The 17,556-nt window shown below is 38.5% G+C and overlaps 1 protein-coding gene across 4 annotated transcripts in view; it reads right to left on the bottom strand.

The window, feature by feature from the left end:
* Window positions 1–17,556, bottom strand: part of plxnb3 (plexin B3) — a 73,073-nt gene that overhangs the window by 40,198 nt on the left and 15,319 nt on the right. Inside the window, exon 1 of one of the 4 annotated variants that reach the window (XM_079638804.1) lies at window positions 3,187–3,314. The exons of 2 other annotated variants lie outside the window; for them this stretch is intronic. The gene's annotated coding sequence lies outside the window, so the exon portion shown is untranslated. Of the gene's footprint in view, window positions 1–3,186; window positions 3,315–17,556 lie in introns of those variants that run through there. One more of the 4 variants, XM_079638806.1, reaches the window with a different exon arrangement.

Below are 17,556 nucleotides of genomic sequence, written 5' to 3' on the forward strand. Positions count from 1 at the left end.
ATGTTAACAACCATCCCCTTTTATATTCCTTGCTTAACTACAGTCACTTTTTCATAAGTTGTCATAAGGTAAGATCGGATATGTGTCGTCACACAAAGCAGATTGGGCGCAGATGCATGGGGTCGTCGCAGCAGGTGAGACTCTGCCATGCTAACGCAGGTGTCAGGGTGGAAATAAACCTGGAAATTTGGTGCGAGACAAAGCATCTTGCAACACGCATCATGTCTCGTGGAGATGGGCACATCTCAAAGACGCCACTGATTATTATTACAGAGTTGGGTCTTTGAATGCGTACTGAGAGTGAGAGTGACTGGGATTTACAAGTCTCTTTGATGCCAGGCATGAAAGTGTCAGCACACCAAGTGTGTGTGTGCATGTGTGAGAGAGAGAGAGAGAGAGAGAGAGAGAGAGAGAGAGAGAGAGAGAGAGAGAGAGAGAGAGAGAGAGAGAGAGAGAGAGAGAGAGAGAGAGAGAGAGAGAGAGAGAGAGAGACAGAGAGAGAGAGAGACAGAGAGAGAGAGAGAGAGAGAGAGAGAGAGAGAGAGAGAGAGAGAGAGAGAGAGAGTGAGAGAGTGTGTGTGTGTGTGTGTGTGTGTGTGTGCCTGGGGTGTGCAGTGGTTAATCACCACCTCTGTGCGGAGGGAGGGTGGGCAAGTTCTCATTTCCATACTACACCCAAGCAGGAGGGGGTGATACTTTGGGAAATATGGAAAGAGAGAAAGAGAAGGTGGGGAAAATTGAAAAAAAGAGAGAGATAGTCAAAAAACAACAGAGAAAGCATCTAGCTGTTTGAAGAACAGAAAGCGGGAGTGTGATAAAATACGACGATTAGTAATGTAACCTCGTGCATATTTCATCGCTGACAGTTGTATGCTACTCAGACTCCAAATATTTTATAGAAGAGACTCGCCGTTTTATATTTACTCAATCTTTTCTCCATCCCGCCGCGCCAACTCAACTATCCTTGTATCTCTGTTGCAATCTGTCCCGTTTCCAGCACAGCCTCCTTCACTACATCGCTTCTTTATACTCCCCAACTGAGCTCATGAATATTTCGCGCATATTTCATGCACGCTGCTAGATATCTGATATCATCAGGGCGTTTCGGCAAGAAGAGCAGGAGGTTAGCAGGGTGCGTTTAGGTCCTGTAGGAATTTCTGGTGGAGAAAACACAGGCTGCGGTCGGAATAAGTGAGCCAGGCAACCAATCATCTCCGGCTCCCTGTAATTATCACCTCTCTGAACAAACAAATATGATGACATCTTATTTTGATGGTAATGAGCCATAATGGCCACAATGGGAGATATAATGATGCTCAAGCAAGCTTTTATCACAAGCAAAGTCTGTGAAACTACAGGAAAATGACACCGAGTAGCTCTTTGGAAAGCAACCTACAGGTAATCATAGTAAACCATTTAAAAAAAGGGCCGTTTCAATTTTACGCTGATTGAATTCAACAGTTCTGGCAGGTTAGAGAGGTGCACATCTATATTCATAAGCTGGATGAGTGCGAGAAGTGTCTACTCTCTGTGAATTTTAAAAACAGTTCTGGAACCATCAACCGTATGATGATGATTATTAGGTTTCACCTTCGGCTCTCATTTTCACACCGCCAGACTCTCACTCGCGAGCGGCCCACACTGCTTTCATCACCACCTTGACAAGCATCTGCGTGCATAAAAATGCAACATTAATTACTTGATGGGGGCAGATAAACACACTCACTCCAGTGCAACCGACAGGAAGGGAGCTGCCACTAAATTCACGGGCTACTTCGTACATTACACACCCTATTTAATAGCTGTTTTAGAGGCTGAAAACGACAACAACAACAACAACAACAAAAAAACAGCTGTATGTTTTGTCTGCCCAGCTTGGGGAGCGTAATAATGACTCTGAATGAAGGTTCCCCAAAGCGTTTACAAGCCAAACATTTTACAAGATAAGGGCCGTCTTTGAAGAGGGAAAGAAAATGCAAATAGGCAGGAGTGCGTATTTCAAATTAGAGACTAAAGGGAGGAAAAACTTGTTTGTGGGTACCGGCTGCACGATACAATAAAAGAATGTCAACACGAGCAGCTAATTACACCCCCCATATGCTGAACACAAGGTGAAAACCCACCACTCCTCAGGGACTAAAAGGGAGGAGGCATTTAGAAAGGAGACAATGGAGTCATAACAACGGGGGGAGCGCGTGAAAAAAGAAAGAGAGGGTGAAAAGGGATGTTCAGGTTTCATGAAACTTGGTATGGCTGCTGAAAAAGACACAATCCAAATCGCCACTCCTAAAGTGGTACGCCACACCTCCCGGAGGAATAGTACAATAACCGCAAGCTGCTGATACAGAGGCTGGAAAACCACTGAGTAAATGTGTGATTAAACATCTAGTTATCTTCCAATTAAGCCTGAATGCATTAGATCCACTCCACAACAGGTTATCGTGGCATTTGTGGGTCTTTGCCTATAGTCACCTTGGACTAATTGGAGTCTTGAGAATAGCAACGCAGCTGTCTGATAATGTTGTTTCAAAATGCATTGGCATTTGTGTGATGTTATTTATCTACAATGACAGACGAAATCAGTCCCAGTAAAGTTGTATAAACAGCTGAATGGAAAGCATTAAAGAAAAACGAAACGCATTACAGAACAAAAGCAATTTAGATAATTCTCAGTTTGAAAATGTTTGCAAACTACATTTCAATAAAGATGAAAACCCTTTTGCTTTTCATGTTTCTTTTTTTCCCTATCAAAGTGAAGCTTGTAGAGCTTGAAATAGAATGCAAGAGCAAAAATCAATGAATACTCTCAGAGGACTGTCCCAGAGTGCAGTGAAGCTCCTGAAAGGTTATAAAATAAACAGAACATGCAGGACAACGAACTGAACAAAGATGCATTATATTCAGTGCTCTGATGGTAAGTTATGAAATGGGTACAGGAAAAGGAAACAATGCATTATTCCCAATCACTATACTTAATAATTCAATGAACCTAAGATCATAAGAACTTATTCATTGGCATTCAATGTAACATTACTAAACCCAAACAATGTCATTTTTAACTGAAATGCACTTATTTAAAAAAATGTTTTTTTTTAAGTATTTAGCCCACAGATAACAAATTCAGAGCTCACAATCCAAAAAAACGCATAAACGCTGAAAAGTTTTCCAGCGAACTATTTTACTCACTTCATTCAACGGCACTGCGTTTCATCCCCTTGGAAGGCAAAGCGAAACACTCGTTAATTTTTAAAACAACAACAAAAGCGTTTGAAAGTGAACCCGGTAAATCCCATTATGCGTGTGCCACATTGTTGTGGAGGATCTCAGACTCGAGCGAGCAGCGCAAAGCGGCTCTGAGGGAGAGAGGGCGGGGGTTTACACACACGTCATGAAACAGTTTCAATGAAGCGCTTGGGGAGTGGGCGGGGCTTGTCCTTACGGAGAGGCACTTCAGGTGAACAGATAGACTAAACATTTTCTTTTCATATCAGCAGGTTTTCCTTTTCATTTAAGGCTCTTTTTTGAGGAATAACATAGATAAAATTAACCTGACAGATATAACAGAAATAATTATGATGGTGAGTGATATTTAGCCAATTAGAAATGCAATCAATCACAGGAACAACTCTGTGCCTGTCAATCAATCTGATTTGCTGACACAGGGTTGGCTGACAGTGACATGTCACTTTGAAGTTAGCAAATGGGCTAAAACTTAATCAATAACAGCACCATTAATGAAAATGAAACTTTGCCAGAATATATTTATTTTGTATTGTGAGTTTTTGTTGCATTTAAACTTAAAGTATGCAAATTAGGAATAATCTTAATGAAGACAATATTCAAAATATTGTGTAACAACATATTTAGTAAAACACTTAATGTATGTATATGAACATCCTTTTTTTTTCTTTTTTTCTTTTTTACAATTTATAATTATCGAAAATATTATTTAGGAAGTAATATGTAAAATTAGGGGTCTGTACATATGTGAAACCATATGTAACATTGATTTATTTCATAATGACATTACTAGCCTACTAGTATTTTAAGATAAGCTGCTATCAACGCTAATGTAATTATATATTTGTTTACTTTAATTTAGTTAAGCAGCATGTAATAGAGGGTCAAAATGAAATCCAACCAAAGTTTAATCCACCCAAAAGCATCACTTAAGCCTGCAGTACCTCTCCTCAATATTTAATGCTCACATTGGGGCATGAAGTGAAGCGTGCTGCATTTGGGGTGATTGGGGGGGGGGGGGGGGGCACGCCTCTCCACGCCGCAGCTGGAGAGAGCAGATGGGGTTTGACACCCGTGTGTTTTTGTTGCACCGGGTTTTGACACGGATACTGTCGGGTTCACACAATACCAATTGAAAACGAATGCAGATCTCTCAAACGCACCGCCTTTAATAGATTCTTCGCCATCCGCTGGGCTTCATTTGTCAAATGTCACCCGGCTGTGACATTTCCCACGGTGTCAACCCACAAGCGCATTTAAAAAGAGATGCATTTTAAATACACCAGTGGGAAAATCATTAGTGCCAACATACACACTTGCACCTTTCTGCAAATCGCTTCAGTATCTTTTTTCGTCGAGGAGAAATCAGCAAAAATCAGCAGCCAGCTGCATAAACCACTGCGTTAAGACTGTCTTAAGAAATAGTTTGATCAACTACCAGTTTGCCAAGGGGCAATCAGTCTTACTTTTCAGATTCAAATGTTCAAAAATGTTATGACCAGTTAGGACCAGATGCATAAACATAGCTGCTAAGTTAAGACTAACTAATCTGACCAACTAGCAATTTTAGTAGTAACTTACTTTTTGGTAATCAAAGTAGACCAATTCTTCTTTTTATGTATTTGACTTGAAGTTAAGATCAGTCTTGATGAAAAAAAAATTCAGCAAGTTTATGTAACCGGATCCAGATGTGATTCCAAACCATGTTAAGGCCCGTTTACACCCAGGATGATAACTATAAAGATAAAGATATAGATCTAAAAATCGTTTTAAGTATAAAAGAATCACAGAGATCACAGCACAACTAACATGATAACGGCACACAGAAACAATATGGTTGGAATCACATTCAGAACAAATTTTTTTCTAGCTGATGCAATCAGAATCCATCCAGCTTTAAAGAGCATTTAAAGTAGCAAAAGACGAAACTGCAACGTGCGCTTAGAATAAACAGAATGACATTGTGCGTTGGTGTGGACACCAATAGTTATCTTTATAGTTATCGTTCTTGGTGTGAACGGGCCTTTATTATTGAGATTATACTAAACTAAATAGTTTTTATTTTTACGGTTTCGGTTTTCATTTTAATTTTAGTTAAAGATTGAGTCGTTTTCATGTGCTTTTATCATTTTTATTAGTTTTCAGTTTTAGTTATTTTAGTACGTCAAGTTAAACAAAATGAAAAAATGCTGTAAATGATTATATATATCTTATTTTATTCAGCTCAAGTTCATTTCAAGTAACAAAAATGTTTTTTTATGGTTTTAGTTAACTATAATAACCCTGCCTCACACAAAAGCACAAAATCTCCTTGACGCAGCAAAGAAATGATGACGGCTCATTGTATTTAGTTGGAGCCGGAGAAGAAAGCGGTAGAAAGAGAGAGGGAGTCAGTGAAGGGGAGAGAGTTGAGAGAGAAGGGCTCCCCTGAGGGTTTACTGATGAGCAGGCATGCGGGGAGACTGGGGGGGCTCAGCTGGGGCTGTTTGCCCAGCAGTGAACACCCGTCATCAAGGAGCTCATAAAATATTAATCCAGCACACAAAGACGGGAAGAAGACGGACAGAGTGACCAGAGAAAGAGGGAGAGAGACTGAGCGACAGCGAGCGTAATGAATGGACCGGGAGGGAGGGGGGCTGCGGGGTGAAAGGGTGACATGCGGTAATTGGGGGGAAATCTGCGCGCCGGTGGGTGGAAACCATTATTGGCAGGTGGAACAAAAATGGACGCATCCCTGAAATAATGAAGTGAGGGGGAGGAGAGGATGGAGAAGATGCAAAGAAACACGGGAGCAATGCGATGTGAGAATTGGCTCTCATTTCATTACAATTGCTTTCGAATGAAACGTTTCTCTTGACAATGGTACGGAATTAGAAATAGCCGCGTGTTCCGACTGCGGAGGGCCGTGTTTGGAGGAATGGGCTCGGAGCGTATGTTCACATAAGAAGTTTTGGCAGGAAACGCAGCGCCCAACAGTTGTCTGTTTACACTCCTGGAGCCAAGGACTGGGCTCACAACAGAACAATGCTGATTTGTTAGGAGGACTCTAAACGGCTCTTCATGTCCAAATACGCACTGGCACACAAGGACAGGCGGTGAATAGAGAGCACACACACTCAACCAGACACACATGCACACACACGCACATCCGTACCGGATCAGACATCAATACATATCCAGAGTGTTAATATTCCAGAAGAGAGGGCAAAGCTCTTAGGGATGCCTGAAAGCAATAATCAATTTTTTTCAGATAGCCACCCATGGGATGCATGTCACACTGTGTGGACGGTGTTTAAAAATAAAAGAGAGGCCAATGGCTAGAGCAAACAAACAACATGAATGCAGAGCGTTTAAGGTTCGTCCTGAAACAAGTGATCTAATGAGTTGGTAATGCTCTGAATAAAGGGTTAGGTTTCCTAAAATAAAAATTTCATAATTTACTTACCCTTATGTTGGTCCGTATGCTGATTTGCAACAATATGCTGATATCTTTAACGTGTTTTTTTAACATAAAGCTTTTCTATAGGAGAGTGAGCAAATCCTCCAAAGAAAACAGTGTAAAACATAATAAAAGTAGTTCACGTGACTTCTAAAGTCATGCAATGGATTTGTGTGAGGTCGAAATGTCAGAAATGCTCAGAAAAATCTAGCGCAGAAATCTTCGGAAAATATACATTCCATATATTCTGAATGAGCATTTCACAGCAGCAGTGAAGGGAAAGTTCATTTGCATTTACATTTATGCATTTGGCAGACACTTTTATTCAATTTCCATTGCATTCAAAGAACACATTTTATAAGTTCATGCATTTTGGGGGAATTGAACCATGATATTGGCATTGCTGGTTTGTTTAATAATTGAACAAATAAATTAATTTGGGGTTTCTTGTCACACAAAGCTATTTAAAGGCTTAGGAAGACTTGAAAAAATAGTGCACAAGTTATATGGACAATGTTTATGCCACTCTTTCGTCCATTTTGGAGATTTAAAGACATGACTGTTGTTGTATGGAGGGAAGAATCTTCCAAATTTCTCCTGTCCACAGAAAAATATCAGCAAAAACATCAGGTCTATATGGTAAATAAAAATATGTTATTTCTTTCTTCTTTTTAAAAAAAACAGTTTTTATTTGGTTTTAAATTTGCCAAAACCACCATCAAATTCAAAAGACAAAATAAGAAAAAGAAAACATAAAGACAGATGGCTGACATGCCATGGAAATTATTGGCCAGCAAAATAAAAATTAAAGAGAGAGAAAAACAAACAAGCACACAAACACATTAAAATTTTTGGGTGAACTATATCTTTAAGAACACCAATTTTAGAAAAAGAAAAAAACGTGGGAAATTTATAACAGATAAAAAGAACAGGATGAGAACCCAGACTTGGCCGGACACACTTCTTCCTTGTAGATAAAAATAAAATCCTCATCAGCAAGTTATGAACCTTGTGGTTTGCCTGGCAATGCCACGTGACTCATAAACGTATAGCTAACATTCACACCTCGTGCATTCTGCAGAACCTGTGGTTGAATTCAAAACAAAACATCAACACAGTCTTGCACAGATAAACCCACACAGGACGAGCACCAGAGATAATCACTGAGTGGAAAAGACAGCAAATGTGTGATTAAACTACAGTGATATAAATGTTAAAACAGAGTTAACAGAGTTAGTAGACATGTACTGTATGTGCAACGCTACTTACAGTCAACAGAATGTGTTAAAAGGACCATCAAAATAAAGTGAAACCAACTATTATAGTTTGAATTAGATTTTTTTTTTTTTTACTTTTATTTTAGTTAAAATGTTTGTAATTTTGTTAGTTCTTTTTTAATACGTCAAAACAATTTTATTAATTTTTCTTTCATTTTAGTATTGAGATGAGAAAATGAGAAATGTTGCCTTGGAAACTAGCTGAAATAGTTTATTTTTTTATTTTTTTTTACATTTTATTTCATTTAGAGGTACGCCATGTAACTTTTTGTTATTCAAAATGAACAAAATGTAAATAATGTCAATACATCATCAATCCTTCTTCTGCATTCACCATGGTAAGCCTATTTATAAGTGTTTATATTTTTTGCGGGAAATTGTGTACACACACCACTCGCCCGTCTGTGTCTCTTCATATCCATAAATAGAGAACAGTTCTGGCTACTTTGACACGTGTCTGGTGTGGGAGTGGCAGAGTTGAGTTGTCACAACCAGCGAGAAAGGTTGACACGGATCAGCTAAATCTCCCACCTCCGGGAAAACACCAGTTTAAACAAACGCCGAACAGAGGAGAGTCTGCTGGAAAAAGAGATCGCGACAAAGCTCGTAATAAAACAAGAATCAACATTGGCTTGGCATTTCGGGCAAGAACTGAGGGATTTGAAATGTTGTAAACGCAACGTGGAGATGACAGTGTTTTTATTATTCAACAGGTGAGGTATTTTATTGAACAGATAAATTGCCATATGTAGCTCTCTCTAACAGAGTTCTTTGTAAAGCATTATCTAGCCATAATTTCATTCAGATTTCTCATAGCGCTGTGCTAGAACCTATTTTCAAGGAAGTATTGTGTCTATTAATGGGTTTAGCTAGAGTAACGTCTTCAGCTTGAGGTCATTTCCATCTAAACTGGTTATATCTCTTAAGCATAGAAGTGAATGTTTTATGAGCAGTAGGATAATCATATTCATCCGCACAGTCGCGCAGAGCCGAAGCACAACCAAAACAACGTTCTTCTGCAAAATGCATGCAGTTTTGTTTTTTAACCGCTAGTGGGCCAAAAGTTACAGTAGCTATGTTTCCATCCACACGTTTTTATCCGAATTAAGTGATATCGAATGAAAAATGCCTTATGGAAACAGTAAAATTCGATTGAATTTCATGAATATCGACTCAAATGAAATACGTTCGGTCTCATCCGATTTTATCTTGATCGATATACGGCTTATGCGATAAACGCTGATGGAAACGCTATTTGGCGAATAAATAATGAATTTGCATTTTGTCTAGCAAGCCTTTGTTCGCAAATGTTGGCTTGAATGTTGTGCGATTCAGTGCGAAAATGAATGGAAACACCTTAAAATGTCTCAAATCAATTCGATATACCAATTTGATCGCAAAACAGCAAGTGACGTCATTACGCACAGGTTTTTATTCGCTTTAAAGCCGTTGGATGGAAACACACTTTCACCAGCTTTATTCGCATTATTTTTTTTACCGAACTTCAGATAATTCCATTGACAAGTGGATGGAAACTTAGCCAGTGTACCTTTAACATTTGTTTCAAGTAAAATGTTTCTTTATGGTTTTAATTTTAGTCAACGATAATAACCCTGTTGAACAAGTGAATAAATGAGTGAAAGCAAGAATGCAAAAAAAGCATGCATGCATATGCCCATCTCTTCTGCTGCATGCCTGGCATTGCCCAAAAAGAGTCCCTCTCACAATCAAGGGCACCCAAACTCCTCTCCACATTCCTCCCTCTCGACTTTTTCCATCATTCCCGACACAGAAAGTTCCAGTCACGGAAAGCTGCTTAAATGCGCAAATCGCATGCCTATTACAATATCAAAGCAAGACTTGATAAAGATGACAGTGTGTGTGTTAACGGAAGCGCCGTGACCTCCCCGCGTGTTGGACGGCTCTCGTCATGGCCTGAATGGCTCTACTGTGGCTGAACATGACCGATGACCTCTTTCTGCTGCAGAGTTTCCTTTTTACATGACGAGCCAAATATCCAGCTCTCTTATGGCACTCTGAGTGGAATAATAAGTCTTTGCCGCATTCCCGAGGACGTTTCGTTTGCGTTTCACACCCAGAAGCCCCCGAGGCTATGCAGACGAGAAATAAGTTTCCCTGCACCTCACATGCGATATTAAAGTGTCCTCTTCGGAGCGCTTCGTCACAGCAGTTGGGATACGTTAATTGACTATGAATTGAATATATGAATAATTGATGTGTTGTAGCAAATTTGAGCAGTAGGAGAAAAACAGCAGAAAATGGAGCTAAAAAAAAGAATAAATTAGGCAACTGTGTGAAGTATGAAACACAATAGTTCTTTGAAAAAGCAAGATTAATCCAGGAGAACATGTGGCAACTAGGATCAAAATGTGTGCTTTGCATGTTCAAAAGGAGTTCTGGGTGGTTGCTAGGGTGGTAACTAGGCAAGTCCACCCTCAGGTCTCTATGATATTCTGGTCTCTAAATGTGATTCGGGTGAACTTATGGGATTTTTTTTTCCACTTTTATTGTTCGCCAGGCAAAAATCATTCGTTTTATTGCTTAGAAAAGTGCCAGCACACTTCTCCTCAATAAAAGGCATGATTTAAGATATCAATCATGTCTGTAGCAAAAACTGTGTGGGACGAACGGCACCAAAGTTTAGGGATTTAAACAAATGATGTTAGCTTTAGCAAGCACATGCTATATTGTATAATTAGGTTTAACTTGATCCAGATGTGGATAGTAGTTTCACATGTTAGAAATAAGTTGTAAAGGTATCACAAAGACCCAACTCTAATGTACCACGTGAGGTCTAAACTGGTTGTGGTTACCATCGTGCTGAAAAGCAGAGCATGTGGTTAGGTCGTGATATGCTATATCTATGCTGTATGAGGTTTCGTTTGATCAACAATAGGTGTGCATGTTCAATAAGAATAGCAAGTTCATTTCATTTGCATACAAACATGTCCTATCAGTTTTAACTATATAAGATTAATTTGTTCCCTATATATATAGATCACCCAGTTAGGATATACGGCCATTGGCTCCTCCTCCCTGTTAAACAATCTTGCATGCAACATTCACCCAAGCACACAGTCCACTCTTCTTCACCACAATAATTTTAACATGACCTCCTTTTAACATGACACTGTTTCTACATGTACTGTAGTTTAGCATTGAAAACTTATGGGTCTTTAAGTTTTCTCATAAACACAGACTTGAACATACTGGAATCTACTTAATATTATTGAGCGAATACAACTCAACATTATTGACTACGTTAAATTAGGTTCAAATACACACTACTGTTCAAAAGTTTGGGGTCTGTAATGTTTTTGAAGGAAGTTTCTTGTGCTCACCAAGGTTGCATTCATTTAATCAAAAATACAGTGATACATCTGCTCTAGAAACATGTATTATAATTATTATCAATGTTGATAGTCTATTTTTTTCAGGATTCCTTGATGAATAGAAACTTCAGAGGGAAATTTCACTTTATTTCAACAGTCCACTTTGGACATGCTAAATAACTTCTACTAGGCAACTAAGTCAACAACCAGTAGTTGGAGTATTATTAGACTGTCTGCTTAATATCTGCTAACACTATTTTGACTCCCAACAGACATTCTACTGACTCCAAGTGTCAACTTATTTTACTAACCTGAACCCTAACCTAACAGTCTAGTTCAGTATCTAGTTCAGTTCACGTGCTCTAATGAAAGTCAATGGAATGGACAAAATGTTACAAAATTGTGTTGCACTAGCTAATTTGTTTGAGTAAACTAAACAAGCAGCAAAAAAAAAAAAAAAAAAAATCGAGTGCACGACTAATGAGTATGAGTGCGTTTCTATCTTTTTCCATGCAGGTTTCTCTTTACACAAAACAACAGCATTGCAATCCTAGTCCTCACCTGAGCTCAACTTTCTACAGATCTAGCCCTGAAGGAAAGACCCACACACACACACACACACACTAATGCTGTTATCTTGCTGCAGTTGTGGCCCATCCACAGTCCTCTCTCGGTCTCATTCAAAAAAAGGAATCCGAAACCCTGTACTGTTTACTGCGACCCTCAGTACAGTATCTAAACGCCTGAGGCAACATACACAGTGAAAGAATGACGGGGGGCGGGTGAGTTCCCGTACCATGGCTGACAGCTCACCTCAACCCCATCAATGTGGCAAAACAGGTTTGACAACGAAGGCAAACAACATGGCAGAGAAACAAGAGAACATATTTGATCCACGAAAACTCTCAATTACTTGGAACGGCTGTTATTGCACCACAAACACCCTCCATTAAAAAAAAAAAAAAATCTTCTTTTATTACCACAACCTACAGTGCGCCACGAGACCCTGGCAGCATCATCATAAATCAAAAGAGATTCAATTATAGAGAAACACATTGCAACGCAATCGTATCAGAACTGCAAAATGGGAGCAGAAGACAATTTTGGGGCTTTACTGGGGAAGAATAAGCAATCACTCATCTCAACGTGAGGTGATCAAGACATGAGGAAAAGAGACATTCATTTATGCACAAATACTTCCAGCAGATGTCTGGTCACATTTGCATTCAGCAGCTAAACGTTTTGATTTCAAAGGATGTGTGTGCACACAAGATAATGTTTTTGTAGAATATCCAAATAACCAATTTATCTATAGCCTAATATAGTTTTTAGCAATTTTTGAGCATAAATACGAAATATTGAGGATTTAAAAGAATTATTGTGAAGCTCACATTTTTGTTTTAAGTATTATGAACACATGAATCCTTTTGTTAACAAAACAGATGGATACATTTCAAATGGTCAAACCTATATGACTGACTTTCTTCATTAATGCTAACCAAAATATAAGTCATTAATTGCTGAAAATTCTCCTTGTAGCTCACAAATATCATTCAAGCATGCACAAGATAGGGAAGATACGCAGCACCATGTTTGACATCAACACCTCCATTGGTTCGGTGTCAAAACGTGACAAAAATGCCAGTTTGCATGTGCGGAAATGTGTGAATGAGATTTGAGAGTAATTATTTGGCTATTATTCTACTTTTCTTTTGCATATCAATTTCTGCAAGAAAACATCTCTACCATCTCGAATCTTCTTGAATAACTGACTTTTTTAACTTGTCTGATTCGCATTCAATTTGTGAAGCACCATCTCAAGATGCTCCTGATAAAAAGTTATCAAAAGAATTTTGATTTAACCGTTTAGCAGATATGGGTCACTATATGTTTGGGGTGAGGCCCAAACTCATGAATTGGCCTATGTCTTGTGAACACAAAGTCCAAACTTCACAAAACTTGGATCAGCCAAATTTCACGCATTTCTCATGCTCGATGGGCTAACAGCAACTTCAAATGATCAGTCATTGAATGACAGATGGGGGCTGGAATACTAATGTTGTCCATGTAAGAAATCCTGGTTTCACTTTATTTTGATGGTCCCTGTAACACATTCTGTTGACTATAAGTAACGTTGCACCTACTGTACACTGTACACCTACTAACTCTCAGTAGTGTAGAGTATTAGTAAACTGGTAGGGTTAGGGTTAGAATAGGTTGACATGTAGTTGCAAAGATACTTATATTCAGAATGTCTGTTGGGGGATCATCACAACAAAGAGTTATCAGATATTAAGGCGAGACACGGCAGGCAAAAACATAGTTATTTTTTTCACTGGTCAATTTTGAGATTTTGGGATATTTGTCTTCAATAACACCATTCAGACTTATGGTGAAAAAAAAGTCCAAAATACACATGTAGGTCTTTATTTTACTACACTTTGTCTATATTTGCGTCTGTAGATTTCTCCGAAATTCAACAAAAGTTGGCGTTCTGAATCAACGCGCTGCTCCGCGATCTCTCTCTGCTTCCTTTAATCTCACACATCGTTGGAAAGCGCTCTCTCTCTCCTTTACAATGCTGTCGGATCCAAATATGGTCATCATTTTCTTTTAATCAGCAACCAATCGTAAAAGTATAATGGACATTTAACTCTAAAAGCGAAATCTCATTGGCTGATGTCAATTTCTGACAACGTGATTCGTTCAGATGCATCACGTGACGCGCTCTGACATTTGGTTGTGTGTTTTTGACTGTTTTTCTGTTCAGTTGAAGGCCATAAATGCTGTGTTTATAAGTTTTGATGTGATTTAGGTGGTTTGTATTGTTGTTGCTAATGATTTGATAAGATATTGTGTCAGTAAATAGTTGTTTCCACTAAAAAAGTATGATTTTTTACATTACAAATCTTTAAATGCCTTTTTCTCAAAATTAGTTTTTTGTCATTCTCCAGTAGAAACATCTCAGCCTATGTAGCACCGATGTACACCAAACTTTCCAGTTATACACTTAGCAGTATTCTGAAGATATGTTCAGAGGGATTTGTTAATAAATCATTCCTGGCCTGATTTATGTGACATTTTAATCAAAAAAATATGGTGAAAATCGATTTTTTTTAAGGCTATGGACAGTATATTTTGATAGGTAATGAAAACATATATCCTGAAATCCCTCTGAACATCTTTTTTAATCTTGTGTGTAATCAAAATGAAAAAAGAATTTTGCACCTGGCTTTATTATATGTTCAGATCCATCTACCGAAAATATATGCAAAATTGCGCATATTTAATGAGATAATGCATAATTTGCATAATTAAACATACAAATTTCAAAAACTTGTAATAAATTTTTTTTATGAACTTGTGTAAGTAATCAACTGAGGAAGTTTCAAGGTGATATCTATTATTTTAAAATTGTACCCTATTCACCTGTAGTGTCTCGCCTTAAGCAGAGAGTCTACTAATGAGAGTTAGTTTACATATTATTGCAAAGTTACTTATAGCCAACATAATGTTTAAAAGGGACCATCAAAATAAAGTGTTACCGAAATCCTTTTTGGTCTAATCTTTTTAATCAGTTTGAATAGATGATTTCCTTTTTTGAAATCAGTTGTCTCTTTTGGGACTATCATGTATTTGACTTTGCAGGAAAAACACAATCAATGTTTTTAATGATGAACTGCTCAATTCATATGGATTAGTTTTACGATCTCTTTATGAACTTTTGGAAGTGTCAAAGTGGTAGTTGCGTAGACTGTCAATAGAGGGACAGAAAGCTCTCAGATTTCATCAAAAAGATCTTCATTTGTGTTCCGAAGATGAACGAAAGTCTTGCGGGTTTGAAGCGACATGAGGGTGAATAAATAATGACAGAATTTTCATTCTTGGGTGAACTATCCCTTTAAGGGTTATAAATGGTGACAGCTACATATTTTAACTGCTATCTGCGCTGCTTGCCTGCCAGGCACTGGAAGTGCATTCCTGTAAATACTTTTCCATGTTCCTTGTTTTACAAACGGGTGAAATTTATTTACTGTGGTCGTCGATGGCGTGCCACAGATGCCGTCCATCCTTAAGACTTCAGTGACACACATAGCTGAGATTCTTCCACTTAAGGAAAATCAATAACACGAAGCACGCAATAGATGCTCAGTTGGGCTTACCCGCTCAGCCAGTCGCATGTATGTGCGTGATCAGTGAAACAGATGCTGCTGGGCTCAGACAGCTGTGGAGTAAAGGCACCAATTACAGTGGCAGCCCTGCCTCTGACACACACTATTACACACTCTATAATCTACCCTGCAAATCTCACTCCCACACAGTGTCAAAGGGGAACGGGAGAGAGCGCGAAGCGAAGAGGAAAAACAGGCATCGAGAGAAAGAGGAAGCTTAGAGACATGCAGAAAGTAAATGAGAGAAACGATGGACAGAAGAGGGCTGAAGTTCAGGAGAATGAGGCTAGAAGACTGAAAGCACACAGGCAGTGGTGTAAAGTGTGCGCTGTCCCAGTTACACTTAATGTTGCCACATTTTCCTGGTTAAATAAACATTACATCAAAAAAGAGAAACCAAGTTGTGTTCTTACATTATGTAATTAATGTTCTATTTATTTCTTAAAACATGTATTATTATATAATATTTATTATTATAAATCTATTAAGTTTAGTTTAAATTTAAGCATTTTTACATCTTTTCCCAAACAATAACTAAATTTATTTAAACAAAATCCCCCGGTCTCACAGATAACGCTTAAGCCTAGTCCCAGACTAAAATGTGTGTTTGAGCGGTTTTAACTGAAAGCAACTTGATATATCTTAAAATATGTCAGTGCCATTGTTTTGTCTCAAGATGCACATCAGTAATGTGTTTTTTTTCTACGGCACGTTTGTAAAAGATACTTAAATTTCCTGATTGAACTAAGGCCTAATTCGGTCTTAATCTGTGTAACCAGGCCTATATTTTATTTGTGAACTTATTTCCAGATCATCAGTCATCAAGCTCAGTAAACACCGTCACAGGCATGAAGATGTATCTTTAATTTCACCAGACTGATCGCTCACTAAAAGCCCCCACAGTCATCATGTTTTCAGGCCATTTCAAGTTTAATTTCAACGTGACAAAGCAGTGATATCTAAGTGGCTGAGTTATTTATACTTTATTATTATACTTTTTATTAGTTTTCCATTTAACGGCATAATGTTGTTTGTTCAGACCGATTCGTGAACGCGAAACAAGAGGCCGGTTTTATAACACGAACCAATTATATCCGATCATATCCAATTAATAGCGCGATTTGAGGCTTTATTCCCCCATTCATTCTCAATTACCCCCCACCAAACCCACCGTTCTGTTAAACGTCAATGGGCTCGGGGTCCCGCTTTACTGGCGTCGCTGCTGGACAGTGTTACTTTAGAAAAACAAGTGATTTATATACATTAATGTCACATTTTGTAATATTTGCATTGTTTTATTTTTGTGATAAGGATTATTTTAGCGTTTTTTTTTTTTTTGAGGAGTCAGGCTAGCCTGTTAGCCTGGTTCTACCAGACTCTTGTACATTACATTTGTACAGGGAGTCTGGCCTCTCTCCTTTGACAAGAGTTAACTTCCTTGTAGGCGGGTACTCTGTTTAAAACTTTATTAAGTTTAAAACTATTGGATCTGCCCAGAGCCACTCTGGATCTGCCATAACCAATCGCTAACGTTTGGTCGTGACGAAACTTCAACTCAAACTAGCGCACGACCTCAACGTCATCGTTCTCAGCCACTCCCTCTGTTCGCTGATTGGATCGGTAAAAAATTGACCGGAGAAAACCCAAGAATACACCGCAAGCCCAGAAGACGTACTGAAGGAAAATGACAATTGAGCGGAAGTACGTAGGAGATTTACACCTTGCCTCCTCAGAGGAAACAACCCAGGCCAACTCAGCATGATGTCTGTAGTATTTAACTTATTGCTAGGGAAGTCCGATTGCTGGACTGGAAAATGCTGTCCAGTATTGCTGCACTAGGATCAGTTTCCTCTCCTCAAATCCAGCACATACTTATTAGTGAGAAAGGAAAAGCTTGTTCTAGAACAGCAGGAGCAGAAAAGTTGTTTTGTGCCAAGAGACAAAGCTTTTATTTCAGAAATGACCATTACTAATATTAAGGAAACAAAAGTAGTGTAATTCTTGGATAGTTTTTTTCATTCACCCGCTCACCTAGCCTGTACTGAGAATACCTTTGGTGAGAATAGATTGACCAT

The sequence above is a fragment of the Phoxinus phoxinus genome, assembly GCF_949152265.1.
Source record: "Phoxinus phoxinus genome assembly, chromosome: 15".
In the NCBI taxonomy this organism is placed as follows: domain Eukaryota; kingdom Metazoa; phylum Chordata; class Actinopteri; order Cypriniformes; family Leuciscidae; genus Phoxinus; species Phoxinus phoxinus.